Here is a 9,011-nt window from a genome sequence, read left to right on the forward strand (position 1 = left end):
CTTAGATCCAATGACATTCCCGGGTGGAAAAGAGAGACATACTACTGTCTAGAAATAGTTGCATCCCATCTATTCCATACTAAACACATACTTATCAATATGTAATATTCATTACAATCAATGACCAAGAATCACATGTCTTCATTTTTTATGTCACTTAATATTACCGCAAAGGTCTAGGAAACGCAACATTTCAGATGAATGTTGCTCAAAGTTACTTTTCGATTTGTTACTTTTCGATTCGATTTTAGAATGAATGGACTCTAAAATAATTTTTTAGTCATTGCAGTCAAAAACTAATGAATAAATAATAATAAGAAGAAAATCAAATGAACATTCTTAAAAGGAAAACTTTAAAAAATATTCTACTAGAGTATGACCAGTAGAGTAAAGCCTGGTAGACACGATCGGATTTCCATCGGGCAAATCGTTGGACTTTTGTGCGAGGGGCGTTGACCGTGAACTTGTATTGCATACAAACGGCAAAGAATTTTCGTCCAACAAACACGAAACTATGTGTTTTTTCAGCTCTTTAGTGCCACCCTTTGGGCAACTTCTGCTAATGTTGTGTTATGGTTAGCATTTCTTTTGAGCATGCGTGTTTGTGCTTTGGATTTTTTTCCGACGGACAAATCCGACAAGACACATTTGAAAGCATGCTATCCCAGATTTGTTGTCGGAAAATTCAACAACAATTGTCCGATGGAGCGTACAAACGGTTGGATTTTCCGACAACAACCTGTCATCACACAATTCCCGTCGGAAAATCCGATTGTGCGTACGAGGTTTAAGGTGAACAGTTCAAGCCGAGCAAAAGTTAAGCCTGAACATCGCCTGTTTGCCCGTTCAGTGAACACCTGAATTTGCAGGGCGCCCAAGGGGATTTTCGCATGCCGAGTGCATTCCAAGGCCCCCGATTGGCTGAGGCAATGCACCTGGCAGCTGGTCAGGTTCAGGGCTTTGCCCAATCGGGGTACAGAGCACACTGTCCAGAGTCATGATTGGACAAGGTCATAATGACTTTGCCAAATCATGGCTCAGTGCTCATGGTCCCACCCCACACTATAAAGGGTTCCTTCGCACCGGAACCTTTTGCAGTGTGTTGTTGGAGATACATATAGCAGGGCTCAGTTTGCTACTTGCGAGTTAGTGTTGTTTTGTGAATAGCCGACCTGCGAGTCAGCTCTATATGGCGCCTGCCTAGTTAGCTCTACATGGCGGGCGCAGGCGCCGTATAGAGCCGACTCGCAGGTCGGCTATTTACGGAAAACTGGTGACGCACCTTATGCGCCTTGGGAAGTTTTTCACCGGACGTCAATCATCTACCTCTGAATAGGAACGCCCAGTCCCGCGGGAATCAGAACCCGGAAGCCAGGGGGAAAATAACAATCAAACGGTATGTACGGCAAAAAAATAGATAAAATACCAGCATACTGTACATGTCGGAAGTATGCTGGATGTAATGCTATATAATTGTTTTAGGGTGAACCTCCGCTTTAAGTAAAAACTGGCACATTGCTTAGTAAAACAGCACACATTACACACAGTAAACATTGTTCAACCACACATTAACCCCTTGATTGCCCCTAAATGTTAACCCCTTTCCAGCCAGTGTCTTTAGTACAGTGTATATTATTAGCACCAATCACTGTATAAGTGTCACTGGTGATGTCAGCATCAGTCCCCCCCCCCCCCCCCCCCCCCCCCCTCCACAACATTTGTTAATGTCAGATTTCCCACCGCACTATTATTCCCCGTACACGCGATTGTAATTTCCGATGGACTTTTTCCATCGGATTTTCCGATCGTGTGTAGCCCCATCGGAAGTTTAGATATAGAACATCATCGCGTTGCGTCCTGTGAGACGGCAGTGTTGGACATACAGGAAGTGAGCCAAGGGACCAGCGCCAACTCTGCTTTCTTTTCTTCTCCATACTTTCTTGCTCCACTTAGGTCAGGGGTGTCCAAACTTTTTTCAAAGAGGGCCACATTTGATGAAGTTAACATGCTCGAGGGCTGACTATTTTGCCTGACATTCTTTGAACCATTAAAATTTGATCCAAGTGTGTTCGTCCGAGGACTAATACACTGCCCAACAAGAATTCTCTTGCCTTTTGTGTCTGTGTGTGATGAAGAGATGAGCTTGGGGGTTTTATTTGGATATACTGTATATATCTCTTTTGTGGCCCCAACGAATCCCGAGCGCTGCTCAGGACTAAGGATATATATACCGTATTTATCAGCGTATAACACGCACGGGCTTACCATTGCCATGAATGCAGCCTCACCATTGCCATCAATGCAGCCTGATCGATGCCCATCTGCAGCCTCGGAGGGGACAGGAAGGGGAATGGACAAGTGCTGTCAGATAACAAACAGGAGAATTTCTCGTTTACTCTGTGGCCTCTTTAATACAAAGCCCCACCTCCTATGATAAACAGAACAGTCATGCAATGGCATCCCAGGAAACGGGACTTCCTATTACAGACGCCGCCGAGGAGATTCTCTTTATGTAATCTGACGGCGCACGTCCTGTCCCCTCCGAGGCAGCTCCGATAAATACGGTATATATCTTTTGTGGCCCCCAGGGCACAGGGCACATGTGAGGCTGCAATGGCTATATATATATCCAAATCCCCAGGGGGGCCATATTAAATCACCAAGGGGGCCACAATTGGCCCCCGGGCTGGACTTTGGACATGCCTGACTTAGGTGGAAGCAATTAGTAGAGGCAACTGTCCACTGATCGCCTTGAATCAAACCTTTTTTAATTATCCAATACTTCTGCTGTCACTGGTGTTTTTTGATATACTTGCGCGGATTCATTTTTATACACAATGTGAGTAGAGCTGCCCATTTTTCAAGTAAACAGTTTTAAGATACAGTATATAAAAAGTTTGTCGCTAATTAAGAACAAATTGAAGAATAACACTATAAACAATCATTTAGTGCACGATAAATAACTTTAAAAAAAAAACAATAATGGTTAAACAAAACAATTTGAAAAAGTCCACAAAGAAAAATCCAAACACCAAAAAAGAGAGAGTGTGTGTAGTGACAGGTAATCTTAGTTATCAGGAAGCTTCCTGATGACGTGTTGACCACAAAATGCATTGAGCCTGCGCGCTCGCCCGCACTGACGTCACTTACGGTACACTTGGTTCTCATTTCCGGTGTATTGGAACGTATGCTGTGACTTGGAGGAACGACACTTGTCCTTGTTCTACTGGCTGTAGATGTTGGTGCTGACTTATTAGCACCTTATAAAGTAAGTGCACATTTTATCTTACCGTATTTATCGGCGTATACCGCGCACTATTTTGCCCTGAAAATCAGGGCAAAATCGTGGGTGCGCGATATACGCCGATACCCGCTTTCCCGCCATGAGTTTGAATACTGTGCCCGCATATAGCGAGCGCAGTACACTCGTGAATCTTCGGGCAGTCTCGGCGCCTCTCGTACTGACGTCCTGACGTCCTGAGCGTACAGGACGTCAGTACGAGAGGCGCCCGAGCCTGCCCGAAGATTCACGAGTGTACTGCGCTCGCTATATGCGGGCGCAGTATTCAAAGTCGTGGCGGGAAACGAGCGGGAGGACGCCGCCGAAGGACGCCGGACCCTCTGAAGATGGACACCGGACCCGCCGAAGATGGACACCGGACCCGCCGAAGATGGACACCGGACCCGCCGAAGATGGACACCCGGCCCCCCAGAAGATGGACGCCCGACCCGCCGAAGATGGACGCCCGACCCGCTGAAGACGGACGCCGGACCCGCCGAAGAGGACACCCGAAGCCGCAGAAGGACGCCGGACCCGACGAGGCCGCAGATGGACGCCGCGCAAGACATCAAAACTGTAAGTACAAAAAAACAAAAAATCTTTTTTTCCCACAGGATTGGGGGCCACTTTGGGGGTGCGCGGTATACGCCAGAGCGTGTTATACCGCGATAAATACGGTAATTGATACCTGTTCTAAAAAACATATGTAAAGTGAAGAATATTGTTTTTTTTTTGGTATTTTTTCGTTTATCACTCAAATAATAAAAAACTCAGTGGTAATCAAATACCACTAAAAGAAAGCCCTCTTTGTGTAAAAATCATTACCGTATTTATCGGCGTTTATCGGCATTAAAATAATGGGGAAATCGTGGGTGCGCGATATACGCCGATAGCCGCTTTCCGCCCTCAGTTTGAAATCCTACGCCGACATATACCGAGTGCAGTACACTCGGGTACATTCGGCCAGGCTCGGCTTCGCTCGTGCTCACGCATAAACGTCACAGAGCGTGAGCGCGAGCGATGCCGAGCCTTGCCGAATGTACCCGAGTGTACTGCACTCGGTATATGTCGGCGGAGGCGTTCGAACTGAGCGCAGGAAGCAGGGACTCGACGTGAGGCGCGCGCTGGAGAAGCCGGGAGGACACCATCGAGGCCGCAGACGGACGCCGGACCGGACAATGGACGCTGGGAAGACACCAAAACTGTAAGTAATGCAATCATATAACATGGCACTTTAGGGGTGCGCGGTATACGTGGGAGCGCATTATACTGCGATAAATACGGTATATAAATTTAATTTGGATACAGTAGAATGGGCGAGGAAATAATTTAACTGTAGACCATTGTCTCTAGGTAATAAATTAACTGTAGAATGTGGTCTTTGGGTAAGAAATAATAATGGAATATTGGATAATGGAAAATCAAATATGTCACAGCAGTCACCAGAATAGGATGTGAGCGTAAATCTTCCAATGAGGACACCTGTTCCAGAAACAATAGTCAGAGGTGGGGTTTCCCCTTATTTGGGGTGAGATCTCAACTTACTGTTGTGTCATTGGGGACATGAAGTGCAGGGAAACCACCACAGAAAACTATATCCAATACAAAAAAGGATCACTGTATGCTATTATAGAATGATGAGTGTGATCATGTACACTCTATTCATGCCCTTGAAATTCTTTTATATTTTTTGTGCATTTTTTTTTTTTTAGAACAGACCAGCCCTATACTGAAGTCAAGTTGCGTTTCGTGCTGACTTTGGATGAGTGTAAAGGCTCGTACACACGATAGGTTAAACCGCTGAAAACGGTCTGATGGACCGTTTTCATCGGTCCAAACCGATCGTGTGGGCGCCATAGGTTATTTAACCTTCGGTTAAAAAAAAGCAAACTTGCTTTAAAATTTAACCGATGGATTGCTAACCGATAGGTCAAAACCGATCGTTAGTATGCAAAACCATTGGTTAAAAACCCGTGTATGCTCAGAAACAAGTCGACGCATGCTTGGAAGCATTGAACTTAATTTTTTTCAGCACGTCGTTGTGTTTTACATCACCGCGTTCTGACACGATCGGTTATTTAACCTATGGTGTGTAGGCGCGACGGACCATCAGTCAGCTTCATCGGTTAACCTTCAGACCGTTTTCATCAGATGGACTGATCGTGTGTACGAGGCTTTAGACAACTGTAGACAGAGTACTCTTTTAGAGTATTATTGAAGGGGGAACAAGCTTTGTGGGTGCTGTATTTGTGTTTGGAGTCCTGGTGTCCTTTTTATAAGGGATACCATTCTCTCCTGGATACTGTCGAAAATGCTTACATTGCTTTACAAAATGCAGAGCATAGTGTGGCACCTTAGAGTGTTCCCTGCATAGCACTAAAGATAACACTGTCATAACTGTGAACTTTTAAAAATTTAAATTCCTGAGCATGGCAGTATAGTAGGGTGCAGGGTGGCAAGTAGAGTTAACTACATGCACCAAACTGATTTGTGGGTGTGGTCAGGGTGTGCTTTAAAAGTGTGAAGGGCGTAAATAATAGGACTTGAGTCACCAGTAAAATACAAATCAATATATATAAAAATAAACTCAGCAGCATATATACTGTTTAAAGACAATAGGCTAGACCTATTCTCTCTTACCCCAATAGCACCAAGAATTACTTTGTTCTTGTCTAAACTGCCAAAGATTCTTTGTGTTACCTTCCACCCTCCTCTTACACCATCACCCGCAGAATCACCCTCATTTTACACCATTAACCCCTGCATCAACTCCTACTTCAATAACCTCAGTGAATCTTCTACCTCCAGTTGCGGGGACACTGGCCCCTCAGGTAGTGCTGGCATAAGTGTAGTTCGGGTGCCCAGAATGTTTGTAAATGCAGTGACCACAGAAAGTGAGAATGTCCTCACTGTGGCTGCTGCATTACTACCAAGATTCTGAGCCATATCGGAGACTATACAAATTCCAGTAATCACCCGAAAACCGCATCAAAATTCCAGCATTGTCGGGTCATTTCCGACAAGTTCCCAGGTATGCTTATGAGCTTACATGTGTGCGGTTTCTTCCAGCAGGTAGTTTAATTTTTAGATTTATTACAAAACCCGAGTCATAATCTGCCCCACTACTCCGGTATAACATTGCCTTGCTGAGAATTGATAAATGCCCCCCAATGTATGTAAGGGTTGTTGAACTCTGAGACTTGCCACCAGCTACTGGCAATCCTCCGATCAGATGTAGAGCTCAGAAGTATGGCAGCAGCAGATCTCTTCTAGACATGTTTTCAGATAAAAAGAAAGTACAATGTGTTTTCCATGAGAATATATTTTTGAGCTTTCATTGTAGTATTTACTTTAGTATATATTGGATGTGACCGTTACATTTTAAGAGGCTTGTTCTTCCAGATTTTTGGTATTGTATTAAAGGGTAATTGCATTTTCGTGAAAAAAAAAGCAAGAAGAAAATAATACATATATATATAATTGTTATACAACATATATTGTAATAAAATGTTATTAAACATTACCTTTACATTTCAATCTGCAGCACTGCAATTTTCTGTAAAATTCAATGCAACATGGCAACTTGAAGGCTGGAGTTGGTGCCCCCCCTGAAAATTTAATTTCATGCTTGTGCGAATGGCTCACTGACTTTCCCAAAAGTCTACATTAAGATACAAGTCACATTTTATGCATCCTGTGCAATAGGAATCATATTTTTGATGACATACTGCCCAGGGGTTAATGATGTAGCACCCTGGAGTTTAGGCAGGATTGCTCCCCAAAATGTACTTGCCAGGAATAGTCATCTTGGCTAATTGTTAGAGATCCGTTGATGTGTCCCTAAGTTTGGCCTTGTTGCACTTTTTTCTTCTACTACTAGGTGGTTGAGTACCTGGTCGTGTTAGATACGAAGAGGGCAACACAAGGTCAGGTTATGGGTATATGGGGTATCTTAGTCAATGGGCAGGGGTTTTCTTGAATCCCTTGGCCTGCTGGGAGAACCTATATATTTGGGTGGAGTCAGGTGATCGGTGTTCTGTGCCAGATGGATGGCTGTCTGGGTGGACGTGTGTTGTACTGCCAGGGATGCTAGGTCGGAGATTGGGCCTATCCCAGGCACATTTAGCTACTAGGCTGTCTGAGGGCCTATACAGAAGCAAGAGAGCAGTGCAGGATTAGGACTGCGGCTTGCAGTCCAAATAGAAGTGACGGTTTTGCTGGCCGGAGAACCTGTCATGGTCGAAGGTAGAGGGGAAACTGTCGTAACTAAAGGACCAATCACCTTATTACCAGGGACCACAGTGAGTAACTGAAGCAAATACCAGAGCAGATATTCTGACTCCGATTCTTGTGAATCGATTATCCCTTGTGAGACCTCTATGCCTGGCCTGTATAAGATATAATCACTGACAATCCTCATCAGATAGCTTGAATCCACCAATACCGTTTTCATCCACAGAGGTGCTTTATTCTGAACATCAAGTTACAGCAGATGACAGGATACAACAGATGAATAGATTGTGGTATTTATGTGGTCAAAAGATGATATTGTCTGTAGCTTACTATCAGGGTTGCCAACCTCCCGCAGCATTTTTTACTGACAAAACATGGAAAATTTACTGGCGGAGCACATTTTTTTACTGTCAACCTGAGAAATGACAGAACTCCTATTGAAAACTAACACAGTGAATATTTGAACAATATAAACATGATATCTGAACACTGACAATACCTATAACAAAGTTATTTTCTTGATTTACACTTAAAAAGTCAACGCAGCATGAAATTATCAACCACCTGATATTTACCGATTTTTACAAACTGTCAGTAAATTTACTAGCGGTTGGCAACCCTGCTTACTATGCAGAATACATGTGTCCTGGTACATGTGGCCTGTTGGCTGCATCCATGACACAGGAAGTACCATCTCAGGAAGAAGGGTGGAGCATTACATACAAAAGGAAGTGTGTCATAACATCAGAGAAAGGGAACATGGAAAAACAAGTGCATTACCACAAAAGGTCACTAGATGGCAGCATGTGAACTAAATATAAACGGTCATAGAAAAATGGTTCAGGGAAACATTGTATATCAATTCTATGCCCCATTGGAGCAGCACAGCAGAATTCTCGCCAACCGAGGATGGTGAAGAATCTGGAAACTTCAGTGGGTATAAAGTCAGGGACCCAGTCAGTGGAGGTGACGCTTGCAAAGCAGCCTTGCGTGTCAAGCCAGGGATCGAGCAGGCCAGTGAGTCACTATAGGGCCTTTCCACCATATATGACACATAAAGTAGTCCCCAGTTGTCCATAAGGGTATAGTTTAGTGATTGTAAACCTTCACTTTTTTTTAAAATAACAAACATATCATACTTACCTCCACTGTGCAGTTCGTTTTGCACAGAGTGCCCCCGAACATCTTCATCTGAAGATGCCGTAGACAAAGAGCCATACCTCTGAAAGGCAGTGTTAGTACCTATTACTTGTGCAGGAGATTGACCTAAGTAAATGTGGTCATCTGTGTATTCTTTCGCCATCTTCATCAACAATTCTCCTGGATCTTCTTCTGCATATTGGAAGGAATTTGTGTAAGGTCTTTTACATCCATGGGTAAAAGATAGGGGGCGCTAATAATTAATAAAAATAACAACGAAAATCATAGGACTGCACTCCTGAAGTCACTAATCCTTATCAAATAAACAAATGTGCACAAAACATTATCAAATAACATA

This window comes from Rana temporaria, unplaced genomic scaffold, assembly GCF_905171775.1.
Source record: "Rana temporaria unplaced genomic scaffold, aRanTem1.1, whole genome shotgun sequence".
Lineage (NCBI taxonomy): Eukaryota > Metazoa > Chordata > Amphibia > Anura > Ranidae > Rana > Rana temporaria.